Consider the following 14164-nt stretch of genomic DNA (forward strand, 5'->3'; position numbering starts at 1 on the left):
CATTAACAGTGTCCATCACTGTTACTTGTTCCCTTTTATTGCTGGGAATCTGCTTTATCTGATATAGGTGTGACTATCTTTTCTTTCTTGGCTCTCATTTGTTTTTAGGATTGTTTTCTAATCTTTTACTCTAATTCTATTTTATCTTTGGAGCTAGGTTGCATGTCCTGGAAATAGCCAAAAGTTTGATTTAATTTTCTGACCCAAACAACCAGTCTCTTCCTTTTGATTTACATTTAGGGTGATTATTGGTTTATGTGGGTATGCCCATTTGCCCTCAGTTTTTCAGTTCTATTTCCTTTTTCAGTTTTTTTGGGACTGTTTTTCTCTTCAATTTATATATATAATACAGACTTGAATTTCCTCAGTGTCCCATCTGTCATGATCAGTGTCTGTCTCCAATGTTTATGTAGCATTCTGGTTTCACCCATATTTACAGAATCTTCAGAGTTCATTGCCCCTGTGACCACCTTAGCTTTTCCTCCCAGGAGCAAAGCAGGAAACCTCCTCTGATGTTATTTTCTCCTCACCTCCAACACCATTTGTTGAAGAGACTTGGCTTTCTCCATTTATATGCTTGATTCCTTTGTTTTAAATTAACTGTCCATATTTGTATGGGTGTATTTCTGGGTTCTTAATACTAATCCAGTGACTTGCATGTCTGCTTTTTATTCCATAATGTTTTGATTAATAAAGCTTTGTAGTATAGTTTGAAGTCTGGGTGTATAATGCCTCTATTTTTGTTTTTTTGTCAGATTGCTTTGACTCTTCAAGGTCTTTTGTGATTCCATATAAATTTCTGGAGTATTTGCTGTATTTCATTGTAGAATGCCAAAGAAACTTAAAGATTTTGTTAATTTTATATATAACTTTGGTAAGATGGCCATTTTATCTATGGTAATTCTTCCAATCCATGGGCATCAGATTTCTTTCCATTTCTTTGTGCAATTTATTTTGTTAAATAGTGTCTTAGATTTATATTTAGATTTTTTTTAGAAATGCCTCTGTCAGTCTTGCTTGAAAGCATACTGTGATTTTTTAAAAATAAATTTAAAATATTTTATTAATTTTACTTTTAGAATTTTCTTTTTTTTTTTTTTATAGAGGCATGCTTTATTTATTTGTTTGCTGGTTTGTTTGTTTTGTTTATACATGCACTGGGTACAGTCAGAAGCGCGGGAGGGTGAGAGAATTCACCAGAGCCAGAGAGGGGAGCAGAGTAGGCAGAAGGACCGAAGTACACTGCTGAGGGGAGCAGCGGGGCGGCAGGAGAGGTCTGCGCGCCATGTGGGACCCTCCTTCGGTGGCCGGGGAGCAGCCGGGGATCGAACCGGCGCCGCAGAGGCCGCGTGCAGCTTCGCAACCCAGCGCTCAACCGCTGCGCCACCGGGGAGGCCCTGGAATTTTCTTGTACTACCAAATGGAATTATATTTTCATGTAGTGTAATCCACAACAGGATTAATGTATTCAAATTATTGATTTGAATTACAATAGAGGCTGTTTGCTAAAGTGTTATTGGTGGTATACTTGCATTGAATACACTTTATGCATATTACTTTGGAAGTAAACAATGGAAATTCTAGAAGGATATATTCTGCATAAAATGTGAGCTAGAGAGTTTTGTATATTTAGAAGCTGTCACTGATACCCAGAGAACTTTCCAGTTTTCATAAAATTTCCAGACAAACAGAACTCTGTATGTGTAAATGGAGTCATCATTGTATTATCAAGTAGCAAAATTGCCTGGATTAGCCAATGACCTAGGAACAAGACAAATAAATGCTATACTTTACATCTGTCATCTGTAAGAAAATCTACAACAGCAGTTGTTCTACTTTCTTGGTCTCTTATTTGTACTTACATTTACATACAGTTGTGTTTATCTTTAGAATCTATAAATCCATTAATTTTTTCAGATTAGCAAAAATTCAGGAAAACATCTTATTTCTCTACTTACAGTTTGGGACAATTTATTTAAGAGATCTTAAAACAGCCTATGCACACATTATTTACATGCCCCAGGTAGGCAGTTTTCATGTAGATAAGCTTTTGTGTATTTTGCTTGCCCAAGGTAATACAAGTAGTAAGTGGCAAGAAACGTGTGTCATTCTAGTGACCACACTCTTTACTACTTGTTTATAGGTTGGAGACTAGAACTAAGAGGGAGACCATCTTTATATATTGTTTTTAAGAAGTGTGTGTGTATATAATTTCCCTGTAACTTCTCTGTCTTTTTGAGCTTCCAATGTTGATGACATTTTCCTTTTCCTCTCAGTGAAGATGATAATATTTAATATAAAGGCTGAGATTTCAGGTGAAAGGGATTATTATGTTGACCTCCAATGGTTTCAGTGGCCAAAACATGTAGACCCATATACTGTCAAATGCCAAGTAATATACTTATTAATTCTTCATTAAGTTAGATTAAATGGTACATTATGTTATGTTTACTATTATAGTAATTTATTGCCTTAAAATAGTTCTTTCTATATTATGCATTCCTATTTGGTTTTCTTGGTCCAAGTTATGTATTGTTTTTGTTTTGTTTTGTTTTGTTTTTTTTGTGGGAACCTCGCCGGCAGCCGGGGACCGCTGCACCACCAGGGGAGGCCCCCAAGTTATGTGTTTTAATGATGAAATTTCTGTGCCACTAAGAAAAGCAGTTATCTGAGACTCATTTTCCAATTAGCTTGGTCTTTTCAGAGAACAATCATTTATTGTGTTAACATCTCAACAGAATAACAGTTATAAGAGGTCTAGAGAATCATAAAATGTGGAAGAAGAAATAAAGTACACATTGTTAGGAAGTATTATATTAGCTATAGAATGTTCAACCTGGACTCATCTCTACCACCCTAAGCATAAAGTTCTTTTTGAAGATGTGTGTTATTTATTAAAATAAGCAGTCATTTTATTTAGAATGTACAGACTCACTTTTATAATCAGTGAATATTTTAAATATGCAGAAGGTCAGGTTGAGGTTCTTTTTTCTTTCCTCAACTATTAATATTTAATGTAGATCAGAGACATTTTTTGAACTCAGTAATGATTGTGATGTGGAGCCAATTTATTTTTCTGGTAGGATTTGGTGCATCTGTGTCTAATTAATCTTTGCTAAAAACAAATTGTGTTCCACAAAGTGGCAGCATGGGCATCATTTGGGTGTTTCTTAGAAATTCAGTATCTCTGGTCTCACCCAAGACCTACTGAATCTTTTTTTTTTTTTTTTTTTTTTTAAATATTAAATTTTATTTTTTATTCCCCCATACAATTGCAAACGCCCCATCTGACCCCAATCCTTCCCCTCCCGCCCCCCACCCCCAAAAAGTGTCTCTGGTTCATAGTTTTTTGTTGATTTTGATTTTCACTTTCTTATATTCATTTTCCTGGTCCCTTATTTAAGTTTTCTAGATTCCTGCTATGAGTGAGACCATCCGGTATTTATCTTTTTCTTTTTGGCTTATCTCGCTGAGCATGATCCCTTCCAGTGCCATCCATGTTGCTGCAAATTGCATGTGTTTATCTTTTTTGAATGCTGAGTAATATTCCATGGTATATATGTACCACATCTTCTTGATCCAGTCATCTATTTTTGGGCATTTGGGTTGTTTCCAAAGCTTAGCTACTGAATCTTTTTTAAATAAGGTCTTCAGGTGATCCATATGCACATTAAAGACTGAAAAGTACTGATTTAAAGTGAAATATAACTTCCCGTTCAGCTTAGAATTTTACAAGCAAGTAGTCATAGGAACAAAAGGAAACCCCTGAATTTCCTTTTGTCCATTTTCACATGTATAAAGAAATATATAATCAAAGTATTAGCTGGCTAATAGATAACAACTTTTCTTCATTCTGGTGTCAACATTAGCTCACTGAAAGGCTATGTCCACCTATGTGACAGCTGAAATTATTAAATTCTGAGTAAATCCACTTATTTTGCTGATATTAATAACCCTGTCATTGAAATGATATTTATTCTAATTATTTGAGTTTTCAAAAGAGTGCTACAGAAGAGTATAGATGTATTGGAATCACTATCACTAATATCTTCAAAGGGAACTGCATTAATTTTCTCTTTACTTCTAAAACAAATTACCATAGATGCAATTGTTTAAAAAAAACACATTTATTCATCTTACAGTTCTGGTACTTAGATATCTAAAATAGATATTACTGGGTTAAATCAAGGTGTCAGCAGGAATTTCTGGTGGCTTTAGAATGAATGTTTCCTTATAGATCTAAGGCATACAGAAGGGGAAGGGGAGGGAGAGGGGTCTAAACAGAGGAAGGAAGAGTGCAAGGGACTATGGTGACAGTTCAGAGGTCCTATGGCATGGGAGATTTATGGGGACTACGCCTGAGGGTAGAAATCAAATATACAAAAGTTAACAACAATGTAAGAAAATGAAAAAGTTTAATCAATAATTAAAAAAAAAATGTTTTCTTACCTTCCCTCATTCTAGAGGCTACCCATATTCTTTGGTTTGTGGCCCTCTTCCATCTTCAAATCTAGCAATGGCTAATCAAGTTTTTCTCACATTTATCATTCTGATACATACTCTTCTGCTTCCATCTTCCACACTTAATGATCCTTGTGATTATACTTGGCCCATTCAGATAATCTAATTTAATATATTTTTTTAAGGTTAACTGATTAGCAACTTTAATTCCTCCAGCAGCCCTAATACTCTTTTGTCATGTAACCTGAAATATTCACAGGTTCCTGGAATTAAGTTGTAGACATCTGTTAAAATATTAAAAATTGAAATCACATGAGTGATGTTCTGTGATCATAAAAGTATTAAACTGAAAATCAATAAAAGAAATACATCTTGAAAATTCCCAAATATTAGGAAACTAAACGACACACTTATGAGTAACCAGTGGGTCAAAGGTGAACTTCCAAGGGAAATGAGGAAGTAATCACAATATAAATATATGAAATACATAAAGGTTAATTTAGAGCATTAGACATTTATAGTAGAATGCTTGAATATCAATTTCTTGGGTTTCACCTTAACAAACAATAACTACAAGGGCAAATTCAGCCCAAAATAAGCAGAAAAAAGTATTAATAAGTGCAGACATAAATGAAATAGGACAAAAAGAGAGAGAGAGAGAGTACTGTAATGAAAGCAAAAGCTTGATCACTGAGAAGAGATTTTACTTCAAAAAAGAAAGTGGGAGAAGATATCACTATAGACTGTAAAAACATTAAAAAATGTATGTATGATCTATTAACTTTACGCCTTTAATTTAAACAACTTAAAGAAAAAGGACATTTCCTTTGAAGGATAGAAATTGCCAAAGTTCATTTGAGAAGAAATACAATAGCTGAATACTTTATTAAATGAATTGAATTTGCTATTAGAAAGCTTTTAAAGAAATATCCAAGCCCAAATTGCTTCACTGTTTAATCTATAAAACATTTAAGATAGACGTAATATCAAATCTACTTAAGCTCTTTTCAGGAAATAGAAGTGGAGGTGTAAACCTTTCAAACTCTTTGGCCATTTACTGTATACCAAACATTGTTCTAAAAGCTGGAGAATAAAAAAGATGAAAATTTGCTCACTGTCTTTCAGAAGCTCATAGTAGAGGGAGATGAAATCAAGGAATTTTTCTCCCTCTGCTATATCCTTAGTTCTGTCTAATTGGTTAAGTCATTGCAAAACAGGCTATGTAGCAGTAAGTATACAAACAATTGTGTATAATACCTTTCCTATGTAAAAATCATCAGTGACTGGCCCACATAAACTGTTACTATAATTGATGCATTCATTACTGAGCCCCTTTCTAGAGTTTGAGTGTATTACTGCTCAAAGTATTTTAAGGAGCTGTCAGCTGTGAGGTGGCAGCAGATGCAGTGGTGGAGCAGGCACCTGCAGGGCACTGGGATCTGTTCCTCCTTCGCTACCCTTCCCCCAATGAAGGCTTCATGGGCGTGGGTACCCTCAAGGTCAAGAAAGTTAAAATGCTAAGATAAAATTACTGGAAATATGACTAAATATTATATTTACCTAAAAAATGTTTCAAGCTTTAAATTATTCAAAAGTATAATTACTTATTTTATGAATTTATATGAGCTCCTGAGAAAGACAAAAGTATGGGTCCATATTTTCTTTAAGATTCTCAAACAGTATTATCAGTCCAAAAATAATGGTTCTTAGCAAAGGTTATATATAGATTTAATCTGACTTAGAATAAAATTCCTTAGAGTTTAGAAGAATATAAATTTTAAAAATACAATGACAGGAGTCCAATTCTGTAGATTCACTACAATGCATATCTCCAACTGATTACAGGTAATATCTACAGACAAAATTTTAAAAGTAACTACCTTTGGGGCTCTAAAAAATAAAAAGAACTAAGTAGGTTGGGAATCAGAATTTGGAGAAGTTACCAAAGATAGCGAAATTTTATATTTTTCCCTTCTTCCTCTTGAGGCATTGACCTCATGGACCCTAAACATGTAGCTATATATGTTATATATAATATACATCTATACTGTATGTGTTATATATAATATACATTTGTATTGTTTTTTGTCATTGAGTTCTGTGAGTTCTTTATATATTTTGGAAAATAACTCCTTGATATATGTGTAATATGCAAATTTCTAATTCCAGTCCATAGTTGCTTTTTTGTTGGTGTGGTGTTTTTTTTCACTGTGCAACAGCTTTTTACTTTGATACAGTCCCACTTGTTTGTTTATGCTGTTTTCCTTGTCTTTGATGAATTTGGGGACACAAATACATCTATTCATTTGCTGTCACAAGTGTATCACCTAGGTATTTTATGGCTTCAGTTTTATATCTAATTCTTTAATCCATTTTGAATTAATTGTTGTGTATGAAGTTTTTGCATGTGGTTGTCCTTGTTTTCCAACAAGGACTTGTTGGAAAGTGACTTTCTTTTCTCCATTGTATAATGTTGACTCCATATTTATGTGGCTTTATTTATGGGCTCTCTATATTACTCCATTGGTGTGTTTGTTTTTGTTTTAATAACCATACTGTTCTGATTACAATTGCTTTGTACTAGACTGTGAAGACATTGAGTAAGATATTTCCGTTTTTCCTTTTTTTCTCTCAGCATTGCCTTGGCTATTCAGGCTCTTACATAGCTCCATATAAAATATGGGTTTGTTCTGTTTCCTTAAAAAGTGTCATTGGGATTTTTGATAGGTATTGTTTTGAGCCTGTAAACTTCTTTAGGTAAGATGAGCATTTTAACAATGATTATTCTTATAATCCATGAACATGGGATAAGTGTATAGGCACTTCACTCCGTTTGTTAAATTTATTCCCAGGTATTTCATCCTTTATGGTATAATTATAAGTTGGATTGTTTTCTTGATTTTCTTTCTTCAAATTCATTGTTGGGGGCCTCCCTGGTGGCGCAGCAGTTGAGCACTGGGCTGCGAAGCTGCCCTCAGCCTCTGCAGCACTGGTTCAATCCCTGGCCAAGGTGAGTGTCCCACATGGTGCACAGACCTCTCCTGCCGCCCGCTGCTCCCCTCAGCAGTGTACTTCATCAGTCTGCCTGCTCTGCTCCGGCTCTGGTGAATTCTCTCACCCTCCTGCGCTTCTGACTGTATGCAGTGCTTGTATAAATAAATAAACAAATAAACAAATAAATAAATAAATAAATAAATCTTAAAAAAATACAACACAAATTCATTGTTGGATTTTCTATGTATGTTACGTTGCCATTTGCAAATAGTGATAGTTCTGCTTCTTTTCCAATTTGGATTTCTTTCATGTCTAATTGTTTTGGCTAGGGCTTCCAATTCTATGATGAACAATAATGTTTTAACTGTCATCCTGGTCTTGTTACTAATGCTAGGAATCACTTTCAGGTTTTCATCATCAAATATGATGTTACTGTGGGTTTGTCATGTATGGCCTTTGGTTGGTTGAGATAAGATAATTTTATTCCCATTTTATTGAGAAATTTTATCATAACTTGGTCCTTAATCTTGTCAAATATTTTTTTTCAGAACACATTGAAATTATCGTGTGATTTTTTTTCTTTTTGTTGTTGTAGTGATTGACATTTATTGATTTGTTTAGGTTGACCAAACTTGCATCTCTGGAATGAATCCCACCTGGTTAATAAAGATGACTCTCTTAATACATTTTTTGATTCAATTTGCCAATATTTTGTTGAGGATTTTTGTATCTATGTTCATCAGTGATGTTTGTCTATAATTTTTTTTTTCAGGATGTCCTTGCTTGGTTTGGGGTTCAAGGTAATGCTGTCCTTGCAAAATGTGTTAAGGAGCTTTTCCCTCTCTTCAATTTTTTTGATGAGTTTGAGAAGGATAGGTATTAGATCCTTTTTGAAGATTTGGTAGAATTCATAGCGAAACCATCTGGTTCTGGGTTTATGCTCTGAAGGAGAGTTTTGATTATTCTCTCAATTTCTGTGCTTGTGATTTGTCTGTTTAAGTTTTTTATTTGTTCCTACATTAGTCTTGAAAGTTTGTATGATTCTGAACATTTGTTTTTTCTAGCTTGTCCAATTTGTTTGCATATAGGTGTTCATAGTCTCTTATGATTCTTTGTTTCTGCAGTGTTTATTGTAATTTCATCTCTTTCAATTCTGATTCTTTTTATTTGGGTTTTCTCTTTTCTTAGTGAACCTAGCTAAGGGTTTGTCAATTTTGCTTATCTTTTTGAAGATGTAGCTCTGTTTCAATGATTTTTATATTATCTTTTGGTTTCTATTTAATTTATTTCCACTATAATTTCTATTACTTCCTTCATTCCATTGATATTTTGAATCCTTGCCCTCATTTTTCTAGTTCCTTTAGATGTTTGTTTGATTGTGTGGAGCTGTATTGCTATATACTTCCCTCTTAATACTGCTTTAGTGTATCACATATGATCTGGTCATTTGTCTCTTCATTTTTGTAACTCTCCAGATAATTTATTTTTATTTTTCCTTTGATTTCTTAATTAAACCAGGATTTATTCATAATTATTTTGTTTCATCTCCAAATTTCTGTTTTTTTTTTTTTCTCTTTAATAGCTGATATCTAGCTTTATATCATGTGGTCAGAAAACATACTTGATTTCATTTCAATTTTCATACATTTTTGAGTCTTGTTTGATATTTTTATGTGCACAAAGGGTAGTATGTATAAATATTGACAAAAGTATTATACCTTTTTAAGAAAGATTTATTTATTTATTCATACAAGAACTGGGGTACAGGTGAGGTGCAGGGAGTGAGAGGATTCACCAGACAGAGTGGGGAACAGAACAGGCAGACTGACTGAAATACACTGCTGAGACAGGAGAGGTCTGCTGGGCCATGTGGGTAGCTCCCTGGCCAGCCAGGGATCAAACTTGTGCTGCAGAGGAAAAAGAGGCTGCGGATAGCTTCACAGTGTTGTGCTTAACCCCTTGCTCCACCAGGAAGGCTATACCTTTGATCATTGTGCAATACCTACCTTTGTCCCTGATTACCTATTTTTGCTGAAAGTCTAATTTATGACATATGAGAATAGCAGTTACTGCTTTTTCCCCTGTGTGTTGATGACTTAAAATGCTTTGCTTCAGCCTTTCATTTTATGTCTGTGTCTTAAATTCAAAAGTGAGATTCATGAATACAGAGTATAGATGGGTCATACATTTTTTCAAATCTTTTTTATTCTTTACCTTTTAATTGGTGAGTTCATACCATTTATGTTTAGGGTGATTATTGATATATGAGCCTTATTTAATGACATTCTACCTTTTGGTTTCATGGTTGTTTTAAATTTTGTTGTTTATTTTTCTGGTTGTTTCTTTTCATTTGGATTACTTTCTCTGGTGGTTCTCTTGGTTTCTTCATTCACTTTTCTAAGATGCATTGCCCCAGTTTTTTGTTTTTTTTTTGTTTGTTTTGTTTTGTGGTACCAAGTAGGTTGTATTAAACTTTCTGTATCCAAAAGACTTTATTATTATTATTTTTATTTGGTTTCATCATTTTGTTTTACAGATCCTATACTTTTCTTCTTCCCCTTTAATGTTTTATTGTCCCACATTGTTCTTGTTTATGTTTCTGATTTTGTGTTTCTATGCATTACATAGTTCAAAGTTTTGTGCTCTTTTGATTTTAATTTTTATGTATAGAATTTATTCCAACATTTTTTGTAGGACAGGTATATTGGTGGTAAACACCATTTTTTTTTTCTGGGACAGTATTTCTATATCTTATTTGAATGATAATTTTGCAAGTTAAATTATTCTTTGCTGGCAGTTTTAAGTTTTATAATTGTGGATACAGCATTCCACTATTATCTAGCCTATATGATTTCTAGCCTTATCATGTTGCCTTTTATGTTATATTTTTCCTTTAACATTTTTCTTTATTATTTACTTTTGATAATGTAATAATGATGTGTCTTGGTGTAGATCAGTTGGCACTTAGAAATTTGGGTGTTCTGTTTGCTTTTTGGATACCTATGGTTAAAATTTACTGAGTTTTGGAAAGTTCTCAGCTATTACTTTGTATAAGGTCTCTAATCTCTTCTCTCTTTCTTCACCTTCTGTAGCACCTGGTATTCTTAAGTTTTTTCTTCTAATGCGGCCTCATATTTCATGTAGATGGCTTTATTTTTGTAAATCTGGATTTCACTCTCCTATTTCACTTGAGTTGTTTATACATTTTTTTTTATCTTCCATTTCCAATGTTTTTCCTTTAGTGAGATTATGTTTATTAATTCAACTTTCTATGTCTGCTTTCAGTTGTTTCATTTTATTTCTTATATCCATCATATTTGTTTTTGTTTTTGTTTTGTTTTTTCCTGATAATTTCAGTATCTTCAGTGAAGGATTACTTTTGTTGCTGGATATCTTTTCTAATATCATGAACCTGCCTTTCTGTGTTTAACTGAGAGTCTCAGATGTCATTGAGCATCTTCATTATTATCCTTCTGAACTCTTTATCTGTTAGCTCCTCCAATGCTGAGTCATAAAGTTTGGCTTCTGCTCCATTACTTTTTTCCATGTTGTGCTGCTTGAGTTGTATCCTCTTTCTCATGGTATGTTTTCCCTCTAGTAGATTGCACTGTGGTTTTAGCTTTTGGATCCTACTTATTTATCAAGATGGTGGGAAGGAGGTGGAAGTGTTAGGGAAGGGGTGTGGAAATCCATATGCCAGTCTTGAGAGGGGAGAGCACACTAGGACTTGGAAGAAATCTAGTATTGTTTCTCTGTGTTGAGTACATCAAATTCCTCTCTGTGCCTGTTATCTGCTTCTCAGGCCTCTGTCACAGTATGGTGTTCATAGCTGATTATCCTCTATATTCATGAGAAAAGGATGAGGAATTGTGCTTGGCCATTGTTATACTATAACCAGCCTAACACTCAGGGACTGATAGGTCTGTCCCAAAGCTCAGTCAGTAAACAACATTATTTCATGTTCATTGCAAAGGTTCCCTATGATAGTTTAGGTGCACCAGAGACTTTGCCTTCGTAGACTTTATTCATATGCCAGGAATGATCACTTCTATATCAAAGGATCCATATCTCCAAAACCATAGTAATTAACAGAGCATCCACATCAAGGAGAAAGATGTGTGGATTGATCCAGTGTTGATGTTGATGAACTATGAGTATATGTGTAGTTTTTGTTTCTGTTTTACTTGTACCTGAAGGGGAGTTCATAGGTAGAGAGCTATTCCACCGTGTCTGAGCACTGCCTCCTTTCTGTTTCATAACATTGATTTTTAAAATACCATTTGCAGCAAATCCCCCCCTCCAAAAAATACCTGGCAAAGATGAGAATGAAAAAGTGAAATGACCGAGCACCACTGGCCACAGCTTGCCCTCTAGTCTGCCTGCCTTGGCAATTGCTCACTGCCCAAACACCTTCCACCATTGCCATTTCAGCAAGTTCCCAATTAAACAAAGACATCATGTATATCATTCCCTGTCTCAGAGAGGTCCAAGCTATATATATTTGGATGACTGTTACTGAGGGAAGGTATGTGCTATAAAACTCAGACCCTGAACTATGAGCCCAAATGTGTTGAAAGTTTGCCTGAGTGGAATTTTGATGGCTCTAGTACTTTCTAGTTTAAAGGTTCCAATAATGACATGTATCTTGTCCCTGCTGCTATGTTTTTGGACCTTTGCCATAAAGACCCCAGCAAACTGGTGTTTTATGAAAACTTCAAGTATAACAGAAAGCCTGTAGAGATCAATTTAAGGCACACCTGTAAACAGATAATGGACAGGGTGAATAACCAGCGCTCCAGTTTGGAATGGAGCAGGAATATACTTTTCTGAGCACAGGCGGACACCCAAAGGCTTCCTTGGCCACAGTATCCACACTTCTCTGATATGGAGCCAGACAAAGCCTGTGGTAGGGATATCATGGAGGTGCATTACTTGGTCTGCTTATATGCCAGTAATAGACTAGGGAGATGAATCCCGAGGTCTTGCCTTCACAGTGGGAATTCTAGACAGGACCTTGTGGAGGAATCGAAATGGGAGATCATCTCTGAGTAGCCTGTTTCACCTTTATTGTGTATATGAAGACTTTGAAGCAATAACAACCTTTGACCCCTAGCCCATTCCTGGGAGCTGCAATGATGCCAGCTGCCATACCAACTTAAAAGCACCTTGTGCAACTTCAGTCATGTGAGAGTAGAATGGTTTGAAGTGTATCAAGGAGGCATTTTGAATCTTTATTTTTACTTATATATTCTCATTACATATTTTGGATACAAGGTCTTAATCTGAAATAAGAGTTTCAAATACTTTTTCCATGTTTCTTATCTTTTGATTTTATTAACTGTGTATTTCACATAGGAGATTTTAATTTTAAAGTTCAATGTATTACTCTTTTATCAATTGTACTTTTAATGTCATGTCGTATTTAAGAACTTTTTGTCAAGTACAGGTCACAATTTTTCTCTTGTGTTTTCCTCTAAAAGTTTTATATTTTTGTATTTCACATTTAGGTTTATGATTCATTTTCAGTGAATTTTTGTAGAAGATGTGAAATATGGGTCAAATTGTTGTGGGTTATTTTGCATATGGATATAAACTAGCTCCAGCAACATTATTAAAAATACTTTACTGAATTGCTTTTACATCTTTGTCCAAAAACAATTGACCATATATTCATGGGTCTATTTCTGCACAATGTTTTCTCTCCCATTGATCTATGTGTCCATTCTTTCATCAATACCACACTGTCTTAACTACCATAGATTTATAAAGAACTTTGAATCAATCAGTATAGCTATTCTATGTCCTTTATACTCCCATGCACATTTTGGAATAAAAAATGCTTCTGGAATTATGTTTGATACTGGGTTGAATTTACAGATTAGTTTAGGGATAATTATTATGTTTGTCAATTTATTTAAATGATATATTTCTCTTTTAAATATAGATTGATTTTTTTCTTCAGAGTTTTGTAGATTTCAGCATAGAGACCAGTACATACTCCTTTAAATTTATACCTAAGTATTTCCTGTAGGTTTTTTTATTTCGTTTTGTTGTTGGTGGTGGTGGTTTTAGGGATGGAGACAGGTTTTGTTTTTTATTATTAAAAAAAAAAAAAACTCCTCAGGAATGTTAACAAAGGAAATGTGTTTCACACTCAGAGTAGACACCAGGATACAAAATTACAAGGGTTTTGGCTTTGCTCCTGCCCCCAACTCCTCAAAGAGCAGAGATGAGGAAACAGTTAACAGGTAATTTTGTAAAATAAAGACTTAGAAACCCTGCACATATGAATTTCTTACCTTGTTTTACTACAAAAAAATAATATATCAGAAAGCATGCTTTAGTGACATGCTAGCCCCAACAGAAAATGACACCAAGAACCCCTGTCAGCAACGTACTCAAGTTGACCAGCCAACTTTAATTTCTGAGCCCAAGTGTACAAGTACATGTGTGCCTTTCAAACCAAAGTCATGGGGCTGAAGTGCTTCCTACCACCAGTAAACTGTTTGTACCTATTAGACCATCTGCGTCTACATACATGGTTGGGTAGTGTGCAGAGAAATCCTGAAGTGGTAGAGAGGGAATAACAGCTCAAAATAGTCAATTTATTAAGCACTTCCCCTGACACCCTAATCAGGAGATCTCATTTCCAGCCAGACTACTGTCCTTCCAGTTTAACTCCTGTTGACCAGGCTTTTCTATTTTAGAA

At 34.5% G+C, this 14164-nt stretch overlaps 1 pseudogene; it reads left to right on the forward strand.

The window, feature by feature from the left end:
• LOC119245594 (glutamine synthetase-like) overlaps positions 1–12643 on the forward strand; it is a 15994-nt pseudogene extending 3351 nt beyond the window's left edge.
• Positions 12644–14164: the final 1521 nt, after the last annotated feature.

Source organism: Talpa occidentalis, unplaced genomic scaffold, assembly GCF_014898055.3.
Source record: "Talpa occidentalis isolate TD23 unplaced genomic scaffold, MPIMG_talOcc4v2.1 talOcc4.15, whole genome shotgun sequence".
In the NCBI taxonomy this organism is placed as follows: Eukaryota; Metazoa; Chordata; class Mammalia; order Eulipotyphla; family Talpidae; genus Talpa; species Talpa occidentalis.